Here is a 19,695-nt window from a genome sequence, read left to right as displayed (position 1 = left end):
AGAGTGCCGTACAGTGAAGTGAGGTAGAATGGAGTATCATACAGTTGAATACGATATAGTGAAGTGGGGTGTTGTGGAGTGGGGTGCAGTGGCGTGGCGTAGAGTTGATTGGCGAGCATTGGAGTAGAGTGGAGTAGAATGGCATATAGCGGAGTGCTGAAGAATGGAGTGGCGTAGAACGAAGTATGGTTGAGTGCATAGGAATCTAAAAAAAGAGCCTTTGATATAAAACTGCCAAAGAAGACACTGATATCATGGCAGGCAGTTTTGGACTCAGTTACACGACTGAGGATATAGATGAAATTTTGGCAAGACCACCTCTACTCATGGAAGGTGACCTCAACCAGACTCAGTCTTCCACGGCAGAATGGGACGAGTTAAGTGAAGTGAAGAAAGAACAAGTACGCACGGCTGTACACGGGATAATAATGACCGAGTATCTCCGGGTCAATGCCGCCCCAAAAGGCTTGTGGGTGACAAATGCACCACGCATCTTCCTAAAGGATCTAGCGTTTCGCAAAGATTGGTCCTCAATATCTTGGAAATGCACGAGAGACTACTTAGTGCTAATAATTAAGACTGCAACTAGACTAACGGATGAACTCGCTGTCAAGATTGAGATCTTGGAAACAAAATTGAACAACACAGTTAACATAACCATCTACAAAACCCGTCTAGACGAAATCAACAAAGAAATGAAAGACAGCCAAGAATACTTAACCCAAACAAAATTGCAGAAACTTGCGAAAGAATTGAAAAGATTCTCTTTGAAACGTATCCATCCTTACAGTAGCAAAGACTACAAACCCAATGACAACTCTGATTCCAACAGCAGGTCATCAGACAATAGCTCAGACCAGAGCGGAGATGACACCAACACCCGCGGTCGAGGAAACTTTAGAAATAGGAGAGGACAGCGGAGAGGCCGAAACAACCACTGGCGCCCTCCATATTTTCAAGATAATGGACAAGGAATGTTATTCCATCCATTTAACCCTCAGTTCCAAGGGTGGCCCAACCCCTATTTTCCAGTACCTATGAACCACCAAATGCAACCGCAAGGTGCCCAGAACTACCAACAAGGCCGTCCTTTTTTAGGGAATGGCCAGAACAACCGCAGGTCCAGGCAAAAAGGAGTAACCTGGTCCGACCAGACACAACAGGTCCAAACCAGAAGCGTCACCAAGGCCAACACAGGACAAGGTCCAACAACCTCATTGTGAATCTGACTGAACTAACACTAACAGAAGATCAAGAGAGTGTCCTGAATAAAGGATTAGGCTATGTACCAACTCCAAAAACAGACGTCTTCAAGACGAAATGTGAACTTGCAGACTTCTGCCGTACCTTGAAATTGAAAGCATTTTTCAAGGATGAACAACGACCGCCCCAAGAAGGAGATACCACCCTGAGAAACAAATCCAACTTCTGCCCACTGAACTCGCAAATACCCATTGAAATCAGCACGTTCGAACAAGCCATAATGAAAGAAGTGGACGAATTGAATCAGCAACTTCCTAAACCCTTCCAGAACCTAACTAAAGCTGAAAATCTTGCTTTGACAGAACTGAAGAACAACAAAGACATAGTCATAAAGCCAGCGGACAAGGGTGGAGGTATAGTCCTTTTAACAACAGAAGGATATGACAGACAGTCCATGGACTTACTGGCAGACACCAAATTCTACCAAGTAATGACGATTGACCCAACAGCACGTTTACAGAGAACGATAGCCCTGATGATTGAAGAGGCAGAAGCCAACAACTGGCTATCCAAAAAGGAGGCGGATTACTTGATGACAAAATCACCAGTCACACCGTACTTTTACTCTCTGCCCAAAACACATAAAGGAAGAATGCCCCCACCAGGAAGGCCCATTGTCTCTGGAATCAATTCCATCCTAGAGCCACTATCGGAATTTGCGGACCAGTATTTGAGACCATTGGTCCAAAAAACGCCTACCTACTTAAAAGACACACGTGATTTGATCAACATGCTACTCAATTTTGAGTACTCAGAGAACACTATGCTCGTGGTAGGATTAGACGTCGAGAGTCTCTATACCAGTCTGCCACAACAGAAGACTTTAGAGACTCTTGAAACAATACTTTTTAACACCGACTGGCCCTATAAAACTCCAAGACATTTTGTACTGGAATGTTGCAGACTGGCCCTTACGGAGATTTTCTTCCAGTATAAGGATGCCCTCTACCTCCAGCAACACGGCACGTCAATGGGCAGCACCTTTGCGCCAAGCGTGGCCGGTTTGTATGTGAGTACTTTTGAGCAGACCTACATACATAATGAAAACAACCCCTTCGTTCGTCATATACTCTTTTGGAAGAGATGTATCGACGATATCCTGCTAATCTGGCAAGGAGACACAACATCTTTAAAAGATTTCCATAGGTGGTTGAACAATCAAGATGAATGCTTGAAATTCACGTATACAGCCAATGCGCTAAGTCTTGATTTTTTGGACATCACCATTTTCTCGGAAGGAAACACCCTACTAACGAAAACATTTTTCAAGCCGACGGCGAAAAATAGTCTGCTATCTTTCAATAGTTTTCATCCTCGACCGTTGAGAGAAAACCTCCCCTACAGCCAGTTCCTACGATTAAGGAGAAACTGCAGCTCCTTGGCAGATTACAAAACTCAAGCTACTGATCTATGTGAAAGACTCACAGTTAGAGATTGCCCCAGGAAAGTAATTAACTCCTGCAAAAAACGTGCCAGAAACCAACCAAGAGAGTCTCTACTTGAAAGTCACCCAAAACAGATCGACAACAGGACCACCTGTGTCACCACTTACAGTCCGATCACAAACCAGGTAAAGAAGATAATCAACCGCAATTGGAAAATTATAACATCCAGTACCCTGACCTGGTCAAAACCTAGATTTGCCAACAAAAGGAGCAGAAACATTAAAGATCTACTGGTCCACACTAGACCACCACCGAAGAAAAAGAAACAACAACCAGGATTATGGAATAACCCCCCAATAACTGGACATTATCCATGTGGCACGTGTGTAGCTTGCGCAACTACAGAACCAACAAAAGAACTGCAGCTACTTCTGAATTTCCTATGGAAATTAAGAAAGCACACTAACTGCAACACAAGTCATGTCGTCTACATGATCACTTGTCCGTGTGGCATGAGGTACATAGGGATGACATGCCGCAAGGCAAAACAACGACTCTGTGAACATCGGAGCAACGTTAACTGCAAGAAAACCACAACTAAAATGTCATCCCACTACAAGGAATAAAATCACACAGTAGACGACCTACACTGGTTAATTTTAGAAACTCTAGAAACAGTAGACAGAAATGCAGCAAAAATCCTATTCGAGAAGGAACAACGTTGGGTCCATAGACTCAAAACAGATACCCTGGGTCTCAACGATTCCATTCCTTGGTTATCCCTCAATAGATGATTCAATCATGAGAGTCCACTTCCCCAAAAGTTACATGTGCCCTAACCACAGTGGTCTATAAACACGACCCCTTTGTTCCCCCTGAGGATTAGCATCGTCAAAATGGTCAACATGACTAATACAAGAATCAATAAGTCTCCTATCCAAGTTCGATACAGATTTCCTAAAGAAGCTCCAGGGACCTCACAGATTTGCACCAAAACGGTCTCCCCCCTCCCCCCTCGCCGCCTTTGTTCACACGTACCCAATGATGTGAATTAAATCCACAACCCTAAAATAAAGGGCATCCTTAATGACAATTGACCCATCCAGGGCTAACACAAGAACCAAAAATTAGTAGTTCCTCGAATTAAATTAAATTCCCCTTTTTATTTATTTATATATATTTTTCATCTTTATGCGGAACTTCCTTTTTAGTAATATTCCAAACACACTTCCCATAAAAATAGCATTACCAACAAATTATGCCCTGTAGTATTTAGTTCATTACTAACGCCATGAAGTACAAATTCACCCGGAAACGTACACATTCGTATTCCGGGTGATGAAAGGCAGAGTCAGCACAAGCTGCCAGGACAGAGCAGAAGGAACTAAGGTAACCGAAGAGACCGCGCTCTCTCAAGAAACTAGAACCGCAAGTATTAAACCCTCTGCCTTAACCCCCTTTTCCTCTTCACAACCTTGCAGTGAGACCTCTCTCGTCCAGCCTAACTCCCGAAGAAGCAATTTCTTGATTTAAATAAGGTACGCAGTTAGACCGGGCAAACCATGCTACCACGAGCACCTAGAGCGAGCGCATTACTATTTGAGCTACGCGTTATAGTATAACAAAATAGATGAAATAGGAATTTATCTGTTTTATTTATGAAACCATTTGTAAAACAAGATTGAAAGGAGCATATGTACGTTACCATTTTGCAAAATCACTACACGCACGAATAGTGAACCATCCATCTAAGCACTGAATGTATGTAGCGTTATAAACGCAATTCACGAGGCGGTTCATGTTATAGCCATCTCACCATAGACCACGCACAAGACCAAGTAAAATCTTAGAATTATGGGCACCCCACTACAGTATAAATTGAATCACTAACGCCCGCCGAAGTATGACAATGGAAGAGTCGACGCCAGAAATGAGTGTGGTTCATTGTAAAGTATTGCCATTTTTTAGTTCTTTGCCGAAATCAATTGATTTCACAAAAGTACCCTTGTACATAACTATATGTCTCCCACACCCTATCTCCTTGTCCGTTGTGTGTATGTTTGTCTATTTCCTTTACAGGTACAATGAAGCCTTAACCTCATGAAGAATCAGGTCAATAAACCTTTTATTCTTCACACTTTTTTCACTATTTCACTCCTATTGGTCCTGACGAAAGCCTATTGATCTTCTGACACCGAAGGCTGAAACATGTTGACCTCTTTTTAAATGTCTATATGAAGTGCACTTGAATTCCTTATAAATTCGCAGGTTGCACATACAATTTTATACAAAGTCCGAATCCAGATTCATTAAAAATTCTCTCTCTGGCTGTCCGGACTTTTTAAGAACCACCCACCTCCTCACTGTTCCACGATCACTACTGCCTTAAACCTAAGGTACAAACCTCCTGGTGGAGGGTGCACACACAAAAAATGACCCAATGATTACGCACGCACGTGTAAAGAAAAGCGGGGACACAGTATATACCGCTCAGAGAAGTTTCCAACATACACGTGTATGAGGGTTATATTTTGGGAGATACCAACTTCCGACCTGCAAAACCATGGTTTAAGCAGGACCAGTGATCCTTTCCCCTTCCTGATTAAGTGAGTGCAATAGCATGCAGTGGTGTACCATAGAGTGCAGTGGTGTAGAGTAGAGCGGCACACAGTGGAGTGAGATATAGTGTATTACATTACAGTAGAATACTGTAGAGAGTAGTGGCGTAGACTGCAGGCACATACAGTGGATTAGTGTACAGTGGAGTGGCAGCTAGTGAAATAGTGTATAGTGGAGTACATTAGAGTGGAGCAGCATACAGTGGAGTGGCATACACTGTAGTGGTATACACTGTAGTGACATAGATTGGAATAGTGTACAGTGGAATAAGCGCAGAGTGCAGTGGCTTACAGTGGAGTGGAGTGGAGATCCATACAGTGAAATAGCATACATTGGATTGGTGTACAGTTTAGTGGGGTGGAGTGGAGTGGCATGAAGTTGTGTCACAAAATGGAGCAGGATAGATTGGCGTGGCGTAGAGTGGAGTGGCATACAGTGCAGTGGTGAAGAATAGCCTACAGTGGAGTTTTGTTGAGTGTAGCGGCATTATGTAAAGTGGTGCACAGTAGAATAGCAGACAAAGGAGTGGTGAAGAGTGGAGTGGCATATAATGGAGTGTTGTGCAGTTTAATAGCAAACAGTGGAGTGGCATAGAATGCAGTGGTATAGAGTGGTCCGGTGTGCAGTGGAGTAAGATGTATTATAGTGGCATACAGTAGAATAGCATAGAGTGGAGTGTCGTAGAGTGGAATAACTTACGTGGCTAGGCTTAGAGTTGATAGCATAGTGGAGTGCCTAGAGTGGATTTGGGCACAATGGTATAGTGTAGAGTGGAGTTGCATAGGGTGTAGTAGCGTACAATGGAGTGACGCTGACTGGAGTGTCATAGAGTACAGTGGCATAGAGTAGGTGGCACAGAGTGGAGGGGCATAGAGTGGAGTAGAGGAGAGTAGAGTGGCGTAGAGTGGAGTGGCATACAATGGAGTGGCATGCCAAGGAATAGAGTATAGTAATGTGATATACAGTGTTGTGGTATAGAGTGGAGTGGCATAGAGTGGGGTAGCACATGTCATATAGTGGAGTTGTGTAGAGTGTAATAGTGTACAGTAGATTGGTGTACAGTATAGTGGTGTACAGTGTAGTGGCGTAGACTTGAGTGTCGTACAGTAGAGTAGCATTCAGTGGAATACCGTTCAGTGGACTGGTGTACAGTGCAGTGAAGTACAGTGGAGTGTTGTAGAATGGATTGGTATACAGTAGAATAACATAGAGTTGACTGATATGCAGTGTAGTGATCTAGAGTGGAGTGGCATATAGTGGAATAGCATAGAATAGAGTGATATAGAGTGGAGTGTCGTACACTGGAATAACGAAGAGTGTTGTAGCATGGAGTGTAGTGATGTAGAGTGGAGAGGTGTAGAATGGAGTAGTCTACAGTGGTGTAAACTGTAATGTGACAGAATCGATGCCATAAAGTGGAATAGAGTTCGGTAGACTGGGGTAGAGTGGACTGGAAAAGAGTGGAGTGGCATACAGTAGATTATTGTAGAGTGGTGTAGGGAATAGTAGAATGACATAGAGTGGAGTAGCACAGAATGGAGTAGTGTACAATATAATGACGTACAATGGAATTTTAGAGTGTAGTGGCATAGAGTGCAGTAGCGTACTGTGGAACAGCGTATACTGATTGGTACACAGTGTAGTGGCATACAGTGGATAGCATAGAGTACAATAGCGTTGAAAGTAGTGTTGTAAAGTGGAGTAGTGTACAGGCAAATAGTGTACAGTGGAATAAAGTAGAGTGGAGGGGCTAACAGTGGAGTGGTGTAGACTGGAATGTGATAAAATGGATGCCTTAAAGTGGAAAAGCGCGCTGTAGTTGTAGAGTGGAGTGGTGTAAAGTGGATTGGAGTAAAGTAGAGTGGCATAGAGTAGATTATTGTAGAGTGGTGTGGAGCATAGTAGAGTGACATAGAGTGGCATAGAATGGAGTAGTGTAGAGTGGAGTGGCATAGAGTGGAGTGGAGTGGAGCAGAGTGAAGTGTGGTAATTGAAACAGATGTAGTGTGAAAGTGTGTAAACAGATGTAGATGTAATGTGTCTGGGATACATATTGTGAGGTGTAAATGTTAATTTGTGGTAGTATGTGTGAATAATATAAGTAGTGTTAAAGTTATAAGTTTAAAAATATTTCATAATATACCCTACGCTATTCCACTCTATGCCAGTCCACTGTACTGTATTCCACTCTATGCCACACCACTGTACGCCAATCCACTGTATGCAATTCCACTTTAATCCACTCCACTCTTCACCACTCTCCTTTATGCTATTCTACTGTGTGCCATTTTACACTCCACGAACTCCACTGTACGCTATTCCACTCTACACCATTGCACTGTACACCAGTCTACCTTACACCACTCCACTGTACACTTCACTCTACTCCAATCCAGTATACACTATTCCACTGTACAAAAATACACTCTATGCTATTTGACTCTATGCCACTCCACTCCACCCCACTACACTGTATGCCACTCCACTGCATGCTACTCCACCGTACCTTGCTCAACTTTACCCCATTCTACTGTACGCCACTCTACTGTACACTACTGCACTGTACACTAATACACTGTACCCTATTCTAGTCTATGCTTTACTAGTGTATGCCACTACAGTGCACTCCACTCTACACTATGCCACTGTATGCTATTTCTCTGGATGCTACTCCACTGTAAGCTATTCCACTGAATGTCACTGCAGTCTAAGCCATTCCACTGTATGCTATTCCACTCTACGGCACTACACTCTCGCTATTCTACTGTATGCTGCTACACTGAACCACACTCCACTGTACGCCACTCCACTTTATGTCAGTGCACTCTACTGTAATCCACTGTATGCTATTATACTCTTCCACACTCCATTTTATGCCACTCCACTCTTTGTGACTCAGCTGTACACTATTCAACGGTGCACCACTCAACACTACACCACTACACTCTATAACACTCTACTACACGCTCTTCCACTCTTCACCACTATACTGTGTGCTAATTGACTCTCCTCCATTCCACTGTACCCTACTCCACTGTATGCTACCCCAATATACAGTATTCCAGTGTACACCACTACACTCTGCACCACTGAAATCTACACAATTCAATTGTATGCCACTCCACTCTACACCACTCCACTCTGTGTCATTCCACTCTACTCTTACATTGTACACTACCCCACTGTACCCCAATACCCTCTACGCTACTCCACTCTTTAACAGTTCACTTACACCACTCAACTATTCAAATCACACCACTCTAGTGTATACAACAGTCTAGAGTATGCCACTCCACTGTACACTACTCCACTGTATGCTATTTCAGTGTATGGTGGTGCATTGTACCTATTCCACTATGTGCTACTACATTCTACACAACTCTATGCAACTGTATGCTATTCATTGTACCCCACTCCACTGTACCACACTTCACACTATGCCCCTCCACTCTATGCCACCCCACTCTATGCCACTCCACTCTACACCACTCCCTTGTACACCACTCCATTTCTGTGAATGCAATGTATGCCGCTCCACTCTATGCTAATTCACTATACACCACTCCAGTCTGCAACACTCCACTATACACTACTCCACTATAAGCAAATGTACTTTCCTGTAGTCCACTGTATTAAAATCCACTGTATGCCACTGCAGTGCATGCTACTACAGTGTACACCTCTCGACTGTATGCACACACGTAAAAAGTGTTCGCTATTCCACTCTACAGCAGTGCACTGTACACCACTCAAATCCATGCTATTCCACTGTATGCCACTCCATTCTATGCCCCTCCACTATCCACTATTCCACTACATGGCACTCCAGTGTATGCTACTCCTCTGTACCCCACTCCACTGTATTCTATTCCACTCTATCCCACACCACTGTATGCCAACATAGTCAATGACTCTCCTCTATATGCAACACCAAGTATGCTACTCCCCTCTACGCCACTCCACTGTATGCTATTCCATTGGACGCCACTCTACTCTATCACACTTCACTCTACACTATTCCACTCTAGGCCATTCCACTGTAACCCGTTTTACTCAACAGCACTCTGTGCCTTTTCCCACTCCACTGCAGCACACTGTACCACTCTCTAGTATATTCTACCTCACTCCACTGAACTACCATGTACCCCACTCTATGCCACTTCACTATATTCCACTCTACAACAGTTTTCCCACACTATACAACATGGCAGCCAACTCTATATGCCACTCCACTGCAGCACACTGTGCCACTCCACTGCAGCACACTGTACCACTCTCTAGTATACTCTACCTCACTCCACTGAACTACCATGTACACCACTCTATGCCACTTCACTATATTCCACTCTACAACAGTTTCCCACACTCTACAACATGGCAGAACCATTCACTGTATGAGATTTTACTCCACAACATAACACTTTATTCCACTATATGCAATACCACTACAGTGTACTACAGTACACTGCACTCTACTATGTGAGACGCCACTTTACTATGGAACACTTTAGTCAACTCTACGTTATGCCACTCCACTCAACTACACTATACAACAGTTTAGTCCACTGTACAACTCACCAATGCAATGTACCCCACTACACTCTATAACACTCTACTATACTCTGTAAAACAGCACTCTACTGCAATCTATGCCAGTGAACGAAACCGTACTACACTGTCTGCTACTACACTGCACTGTACCACACTCTGCTCCATCTATGCCATTCTACGACATTCTACTCAACTCTATGTCACTCGACGACACTGTACTCCATGACATGACTCCACAACACCATAGTCGACAATACTCCACTGTACGACACTCAATTATACTGTGCGATACGCCAATTCACAGTCCAACTTGCCACTCCACTCTACAGTACTCCACTCCACTATACGACACACCATGCCACTTCACTATATAACACTTTACTATGGACAAGCATCTCCACTTTACTCCATTCCACTGTATACTTCACAAATTAGACTCTAGGAGTGTTCACTGTCCTTTACTATACTCTACGACACTGCACTTAACAGCACTCAACACTATGATTTGAAACAGATTTTTATAAAAAAATAAGAACCATTCAAATTTAATGAAAAAACCAAGGTTAAAAGTAAGGTATGGTTGGAAAAATTATATTTATTCTATATATACAAACCAAACTTAAACTTACAAACAGGAGAAATAAATTGTTATAGCTATAAATTAAATTTCAAAGTTATGCACCACTAAATAGATCTTACATTTACAATTTACATCCCACCTTCAATTTACTATAATTCCGCCATGGGCGGTCCCAAGCCCAGCTGCAAGAGAAGAAGGGTTCAGCATGACGCTAACTACCCCATCATGTGAAAAAACCCTAGCTACAGAAATGTCAAGCAAAAGAAATCCCAGTCTTGGGGAGAGGGAGACTCTTCTTCACGGAGCATTATGACACCATGTGGTGAAACCCAGTGATTCATTAACGCCACAAAACTGATCTACCTGCTTTTGACCAAGACCATCACCATCGGGACATGGAACTTGAGGACCATGTACGAGACAGGCAAGACTGCCCAAGTGGCAGTGGAGATGAAAAATACAACCTTGCCCTGCTTAGCATCAGTGAAACTACATGAACACAGTCCGGACAGAAAAGATTGGCTCCAGGAGGAGTGCTACTGTAGTCTGGACATGAGGAAGAGAATGCTACTCAGAGAATAGAGCTGATGTGAACACCATAAGCCAACAGAGCTCAGATTGGATTGGAAGCCCACAGTTCCATAATTATCACAGTGACCTTCTGCATAAAAAAGAGGATCAACATGAATGTCATCCAGTTCTCTGCACCTACAAATCACAGCAAAGAAGAGAAAAAAGGACAGTTTTACAACAGACTCCAGTCCTTCCTGGAGAAATGCCTTAAGGGAGATATCAACACACTGATAGAGACCTCAAAGACTTGCATATCTTTGTGCCTTGAACAGTCTGGTGATAGGCAGTAGTGTATTCCCACACAAAAGAATACATGAAGCAACGTGGGTGTCACCATGTGTGCATTGCCAAGCAGTTCTGGAGGATGCAAGAGTGATGAGAGGAGTGAATGTGGGTTCAGACGGCCACTTTGTCATGGCCAGGCCAAAGCTATAGCTGATGAAAGTATGGATGGAACCGACAAATCAACACCAGCAAGATAATACTACACTCCTCAAAGATGCACAGAAACAGAGTAAATACTCACTCACCCTCAGTAACATGTTTCAAGTCCTGCAAGAACTAGAGGACAACAGAGGCCCAGTAGAAAGCCAATGGGTGAAGATCATATAAACAGTGACATCAACCAGCCTAGAGGTACGGTGTCCCAAGAAACACCTGCATAAAGAATGTATCTCTACAAAATCCAAAATTCAAGCAGGAAGGGAAAAGAAAGCTGCAGTCAACAGCAGCCGAACCAGAGCAGAAAAAGAAAAAGCTCAAGGCAAATACACGAGAACCAACAAGGAAGCAAAGAGAAGCTTAAGAGCAGACAAGCAAAGGTCCATTGATGATCTTGCCACAGAAGCCCAGGCAGCAGCAAGCCATGGAAACTTGAAAGAACTCTATAACAAAACAAGAAAGCTCTACAACAGATACAGCAAGCCAGAAAGACCTGTTAACAACAGAGCTGGAAAAACAATCATGGATAATGAAGGCTAACCATAAAGAAGGGTGGAGCACTACTAAAGCAGCCTGTGTCACTCTCTCCACCAGACATACAGCTAGCTGACAAGGACTTGCCCAAAACCTTCAGCTGACCAACCAAGGAAGAAAGATGGCAAGCAATCAAACTTCTGAGAAATGGGAAGGCAGCAGGATCTGACAACATTTCTGCAGAGGCACTGAATGCAGACATTGAAACATCAGTAGACATGCTCTACTCCATATTTGGAAGGATCTGGGAAGAGGAAAGGTGCCATCAAACTGGAAGGTGGGATAGCTGATCAAGATCTCCAAGAAAGGTGACCTGAGTAAATTACAGATCGATAACTCTTCTATCAAACCCAGGCAAAGTGTTCAACAGATTCTTCCTGCACAGAATGAAGAAACAAGTCAATGCTCAGTTGCAAGACCAGCAACCAAGCTTCCACAAAGATAGATACTGCACAGACCAGATGGCAACACTGCACATCATCATTGAGCAGTCAATGGAATGGAACTCCCCCCTCTATGTCAACTTCATTGACTATGAGAAGGTATTCAACAGCATGGGAACAGAAACCCTTTGGAAACTGCTCTGCCACTATGGTGTCCCAGATAAACTTGTAAGAATCACCAGGAACTCTTACGAGGGAATGACCCGCAAGATAGTCCATAGAGGATAACTCATGGAAGCCTTCGAAGTGAGGACCAGCGTCCGCCAGGGTTTTTTGCTCTTGCATCTTCTCCTTCTGCTGGCCATTTACTGGATCATGAAGACATCCACAGCAAGGAGAAGAAATGGGATCCAGTGGATACATTGGACACTGCTCAACGACCTGGACTTTGCAGTTGACCTGGCCCTACTCACCCTTACCTATCTGCAGATGCAAGGGAAGACCAACAAAGTGGCAGCCACATCAACACAACTTGGCCTCAACATCCACAGGGGAAAGACCAAGATCCTGAAGGCTAACACAGCCAGCACAACTGCAGTCACTCTTGCAGGTGATGCACTGGAAGTGGTTGAGACATTCATCAACTTGGGCAGTGTCATAGACAACCAGGGCCACACAGATGCCGAAGACAAGGCAATAATCAGCAAACCAAGGGCTGACTTAATTCAGCTAAAGAAGATCTTGAGCTGCAAGGACCTAATTCTGCAAAGCAAGATCAGACTTTTTAACACCAACATAAAATTGGTCCTTCTGTATGGAGCAGAAACTTGAAGTACAACAGTGACCATCACCAGCAAAGTCCAGACCATCACCACCTCCAAATCTGCTGGTCAAACACCATCAGTAACAACGACCTATAGCAGCAGACTTTCCAACTCCCTGCTTATGGAGAAATCATGAAAAGATGCTGGGGCTGGATAGGTCACCCCCTCCTCAAGCCCACATCAATCACCATCAGGCAATTCCTCACCTGGAACCCTCAAGGTAAATAAAAGAGGTAGGCCAAGAAACACCTGGCATCTAGGACTTGAGTTGACAGTGAGAAGATGGGTTATACTTGGAGTAAGACTGAAAGAGAAGTCCAGGACAGCGATGTCTGGAGAGTACTGGTTGATAACCTAAACCCCAAGAGGGGTAGTAGGCATAAGTAAGGAAGGAAGGGCCTGATTTAGATCTCGGTTGACGGGTTCCTCTCTCACAATTGGGAGAAAATGTGGCACAGCGGCAAGAGCAGCTGCCTCTGAAGCTGGGGATCTGGGTTCGAGCATCGGCTCAACATCCTGTGATTCTGAGAAATCACTGCATCTTCCTGTGCTCATGGACAGCACCTGGATACCCTCAAGGGTGAGAAGCCACACTATATAAATCTACAAATACAAATATAATGGTAACAGATATCATGTCTGCCAAAATATTAATCCCATAGGATATAATGAAATTTATATTTCGGCGGGTGGGATATCCTTCACCGTTGTGAAAGAGTAACCCATCCGCCGAGATTTAAATCAGGCCCTAAATTCAGTTTACTATACGTTTAACACCTCCATAATTCTACATAACCTAGAACTTGCCATTGTCATTTTAGATGCCATGAGTATTATCATAACTGCTATGATTTCACATGCTTTAAGTTATATATTATGCAAGGGTATAACCCGTGCATGGAGAAATGGCAAGTTATAGTTAATGTAGTGTGGCAATTGATGCTGGGAGAATGTGTACGGGGTGCACGACATATAGAATATAGAAGGTGGTGTATAAATTCTAAATGCAAGTTTTATCTAATGGTGTATAAATTAGAAATGTAAGTTATAACTTTAATTTTTTCTTTCTCCTGTTAGTATAGTTTGAGTTGGTTGTGTATATGAAGAATAAATAAACGTCTCCTAACTATAGCTTAGCTTTAGCCTTTATTTTTTTCATTATGTGTGTATGTATATATATATATATATATTGGTTGTTTAGTGCACAATAAAAACCTTTTTTGTGCTGGACTTACCTGGTGTGCCGTCTTTTCTGGGAACCGAATCACGGAGGTGAACGGAAACAGTGAAAATATACATAGCATGGTGACTGCTACCATCGACGGCGTCAGCGCTGTTGGCTGAGGATCGCGTAAGCAGTGTTTTTGGATATATATATATATATATATATATATATATATATATATATATATATATATATATATATATATACTATTTGTGTGTGTGTATATAATAATCATCATTAAAGTTATTACTATGCAGTCAAAACGAGCCACTATATAATGCCTCCAGCATAGAAAACATAAATAAAACAACATTAAACAATGTTAAACGTCTCTTATGTGTCAGTTCCGCCACCTCAGTCCAACACATGTCCAGCAGGCCCTGTTCACGGGCGATCACGTCAGCTGAATGGAATATTACCTGCCGTTGGGTGTGTGCAACCCCAGTGAGGTAGCACCGTTTATGCTGCTCTGGTCCCCACCCCCCACCTGTCCTTCCTTTCCTCGGAGGTGTAGCCCTTTCCAGAACTGGCTCCTTCCGCTGACACGAGGGAGAGTGTGAACCTTTACTAAAACACGTGTTGCCACCTCCTCCTCAGACAAAATATGGCGCAGAGTGAGCCCCTTACACCTAGTTCTTCTTTAGTGGGCCCCCTGTGGCACTGGTACATTTACTGGGTCTGCCATAGCTGTGGGGCCCGGGGTTACTAAAAAATAAGCAAAACAGACAGGCGGGATAGAAATATTTTAATTAAAGGCACTAGGTTGTGGGAAGTTTACAAACACGTGAAAAGTAAATTGAAAAAATGGGAAAGTTGGCCATTACTGGGATGGATGGGATTGAATTAGAGAACACAGCTGGAAAGAACTGGCAGCAAGCGAGAGTCATTGGCACTTCTTGTTCAAAATGGCCTCGTTCCGAATGTAATGACGTTGTGTGTTATTTTTTTAACACAAAATGTATGCTTGAGTAATTTTTTGGTGAAAGACCGATGAGCTCCGGAAAATCTAACGTAATTTTGCTGAAGTAAATTACACAACTTTCGCACGCCGATACTCACTTCCTTAGCTATTAGAGATGAATTAAAATGTCATTAATTAAATCCTAGGTCTACAAACACTGGTGGCAGACCAGACCACATTTCCACTACAAACGGGTGTCTCAAGATATTGAAAGCAAATCATACCCCATTCACGTGAAATTTGAGGACCCACAAATACAAGTGGCTTCGTTTGTGCTAATGATTGCAGGTGTTGGGTGAATGAGGCTGACCCATTTCCCCATGCTGTATGCAGTGGTGGATGGAAGCAAACTGTGAATGGCACTAGCTCAACCAACGTACTAAGAGGGCTGCTGCAAACCGTGCCTAGATATGTACGTAATTTTACTATGATTTTTTGTCAAAAGTTGAGACTGGTGTGACAGCTGAAGTTGTCTTCATTCCAGACCTTAAAACTCGGGTTCGAAACACCATTAGCAAGCCAATGCCCAATTGCTATCTAAACTGAGGACCACAGACACTGACAGCAACAAAAGCCCCCTGTTTCATTGAAACTGCACCTCCAGGATGGGTAGCTGGCTACAAACACACAGCCAACCTTTACGATAGTGTGGCTAGGACTAAGATAATTATCATACCGTTTAAAATTCGATCTGCAAACATAAAAAGTCTCTGTGAGGCTGAACAAAAGTGAACCTGACAGACACTCTTCATGTTCAAGTAAGGCATCCAGGCACTGTCTATGTGCTAAATGCTCAGGCGCCTGGATGCATACGCTGCACTTTCCAGGCTAAGGATTTCACCGCCCTATGGGCGTGACCTCCTCCGCCTGGTATAGCCCTTGGAGGTCCACCCCCTCATGACGAGTGGGCATGTCACTCAGTTGTGGTCGGTGGTGGGAGTAGCTGCCGGGCGGTGCCGTGGGGAGGGGGAGGGGCAGGGTGGGGGGTAGTAATCTATGGATTACGGAGGATTACAGGTAAGTAAACATAAAAATACATAAAATGAATTTCGCCGCATGTACTGCATCCCAAATGCAATGCAGTGCACGCAACGAAATTCGTATTATTTATTTATATGTTTACTTACCTGTAATCCTCCGTAATCCATAGATTACTACCCCCCACCCTGCCCCTCCCACTCCCCACATCACCGCCCGACAGCTACTCCCACCACCGACCGCTACTGATGTCACTGATAGACTCTGACTTGGGCACTTTCGCTTTAAACCCTAAAGTGCCAGGGCCGAGTATCCATCAGTGACACCTCATCACAGAGTGGGTGTGGTCAGCATCTCTCCCTGACTCCATCCCACTCTGTGATGAGTAAGGGACTGCCGCCTCCTCTCACTGGCTGACCCTAGGTAAGCCAATGAGAGGAGGTGGCAGTCGCAACCCTCCAGGAATTTATTTATTTTAAAGGTTTTATAAAGCGCTGGCTAGACCCGAAGGTTTCAGAGCGCTTTACAAGAGCAGCAGATCATAGTTACAGGTTACATTGTTACAAAGGTTACACAGTTATTAGAGCATGGCAACATAGTTACTTGTAAGGTCAAGATAAACAATAAGCACAAATACGTACGGGGAAAAGCAGGCAAGGGGAAGATTCAGGGGAGGGGGGGAAGGAGCTGGGAAAGTAGATAGGTAATGAAGGCAGGAAAGAGGAGGGGAGAGTGAAGGACACCGCATGGAAAGAGGAGGGGAAGGGCGACGGGGACACAAACCGGTAGACGAGTCAAAGCAACGTCCAAAGTCCAGTAAGCTGTGATCCCAGGGGAAGTGATATCGCTTCCCTATCTCTGTTGCGGGAGGCTCCCTTAACGCAGTGGACTCTCTCAGAGGGGTCTCTGAGACTCCAAGATCGACATACTGCATCCTTCCCCAAAAAGGGGAGAGGGAGTGCTTTGGGAAGGGGTGCCATACCATACCTCAGCAGTGAGTGGCTCCCTAGGCGCAGTGGACTCTCTCAGAGACTTTCCTCCCGCCACCTGAGATCACCTTTGCAGACCAGTACGTTTAAAAAAAATTGTTTGGTGCATGTGTGCATGTGTTTGTGTGTGAACGTATGTGAATTAGTGCGTACTGTGAATAGGAGTGTTCGTGTGTATGTGCTTGAGAATGATGGGTGTATTTGTGCATGCTCACATTGCTCAGGAATGTACGGGTGGTGTTCTTTGAGATTGGTGAGTGTGAGTATGTATGTTTGTTTGTGTGTGTGTGTGTGTGTGTGTGTGTGTGTGTGTGTGTGCCTGGTCCACCCCCACATCTGCTCCAATCACCTGTCCTCACTGGGGATCAGAATTTAAAAGTTGTGATGATTTTTTAAATTGGACCCTTTTAAATGGGGCATGACATGCAGATGTTGTTGCTTTGCCCACCGAAATCCGCATATAGTGAGGTTTTCCTTTCGAAAATTGTGAGGGTCTGATAAATACCATAAAACTTAGTGCAAACAGTCATTTGTGCAGGTATAAAAAAATGGGTCATTCGTAATGAGAGCCACTATAATAAAAGTGACTCTCTGACAGTGCTTTTAAAGGTTCTTTATCAATGAAAGACAGTACTGAGTGAACTGTTATGTGATATACAGGACTGAAATTAAACTGCTTTTGTCTGAAGACAATTGCATCTCAGATGCACCTATATTAGGCTATTAATTCTTTAAAAAAACAATGGTTGACGAAAAAGCAATCAAAGAACAATTACAGTTTATTACAACAAAAACACTTCGGGATGAATACATTAAACAAAATTCCCTTTCAAATTCCGAACACACATTAAAATCAGAAATGCATATGCATAAATCAATCATGCATAACAGAATATTACACCTGCTGCTCAAAGGATAACAGATGTACCAATAAAGAAAATGAACCCAAAGAAGCACTAAAAACTAATCAAAACTAATATTTTGACAGTTGCCTCTTTATAATTAAGCACAATTTAGCTGTAGAATGCCTAACCACACAACTGAAATTGTTATGATTTTGTCTGTAACTCAGACTGAAAATAAAAAAAGGAAAAACAGAGCAACTAAACAAAATAAAACATTGTGGCTAGTGTAAACGATTATAATATTAGTGTGTAGGGGCTAAGGTGTAAAAGTCTACCTCAGTTAAAGATATAAAAGAAAACAAAATAGGACATATTTAGTTCACACAATGGCGGTGCATTGGTCGCCCCATTTAGGGCGAATTGTCTGCTGTTATGTTTGGTGATTTTGCCACTCTAGTGTACACTGCTTCACTGAACGGCACTCTATGGCACTACACTCGACAACACTATTTGCCACTAGACTGCACACTGTACCACACTCTAGTGTACTCTACCTCACTCAACTGTACAACACTGCTATAACAAAAGAACGGTGGTCTGTCATAAAAATGTGGCATGTCCTTAAACGTTGTAGGTGTATGACACCCACCATGTTAGGAAGGCATGTCACAGCGGTACTATGTAAACCCACTTTGCTAATACCTTTTTAGTGTGCATATAAACTGAAAAAATCCACACTCTGTTATAAGCATGGGATAAATTCATTTCTGCTTGATCTTTTCTTTTCTCCTCTGCAGTGGCACCTCCCTCGGGGTAGACCTTCTCTTCACAGGTCCTGCCATAAAGGCAGAAAACTTTGTGCGCGGTAAACTTCCATTCATTAATGATGGCACCACTGCCTCCCTGGCACAAGTGGCATCCATAGGCCAAAATCATAATCAGGCCATAAATGAAAAATGAGCTTAGTTAAGTGAAACGTGTGAGAGCGATTGTGTGTTTGTCAATCTTACCAGGATGTTTGAGTCGAAAAACCTTTCAGATCAAAGCATCCCTGCAGAATGTATCCACATTTCATGGTTTATTGACAGAATAACGGAATCAAAAATAAGGTGTGGACAGAATATCGTGTCAAAATATCGAGAACCAAAAAAAGAGAAGTTATGGGCAAATAGTTAAGTGTATATTTACTATTCTTAGCTTACTATTCTTAGCTTCATATCTACATGCCTTGAAGAAATATATATATAAGGGGACAGCCTATGACAGGATACAAATTTATGATGACAAACCAAATTGGACAATTTTTAACAAACTGCATTATGCAAGAATTTAAAAATCAATTTTACTTGGAATATAATAATGTTTTACACTTTGTTAAAACATATTAATTGTTTTAGCAATTTTAAAATTTTTTATGGACCATGGTTTACAAATGCTAATCATTGATTCATATTTCATATTTCCATGTATGCATTGCTGCTAAGGTATTTAATATGTATATATTTATTAACAAATATTTATTTGTATTTATGGAATTGTTAGAT

At 43.0% G+C, this 19,695-nt stretch overlaps 1 pseudogene; it reads left to right on the top strand.

Annotated features, from left to right (window-relative positions):
• Nucleotides 1-254: 254 nt before the first annotated feature.
• LOC144769120 (uncharacterized) overlaps nucleotides 255-19,695 on the top strand; it is a 32,604-nt pseudogene continuing 13,163 nt past the window's right edge.

Source organism: Lissotriton helveticus, chromosome 7 (assembly GCF_964261635.1).
Source record: "Lissotriton helveticus chromosome 7, aLisHel1.1, whole genome shotgun sequence".
In the NCBI taxonomy this organism is placed as follows: domain Eukaryota; kingdom Metazoa; phylum Chordata; class Amphibia; order Caudata; family Salamandridae; genus Lissotriton; species Lissotriton helveticus.
The sequence above is the reverse complement of the archived record's forward strand: the minus strand, read 5'-3'. Positions and strand labels throughout refer to the sequence as shown.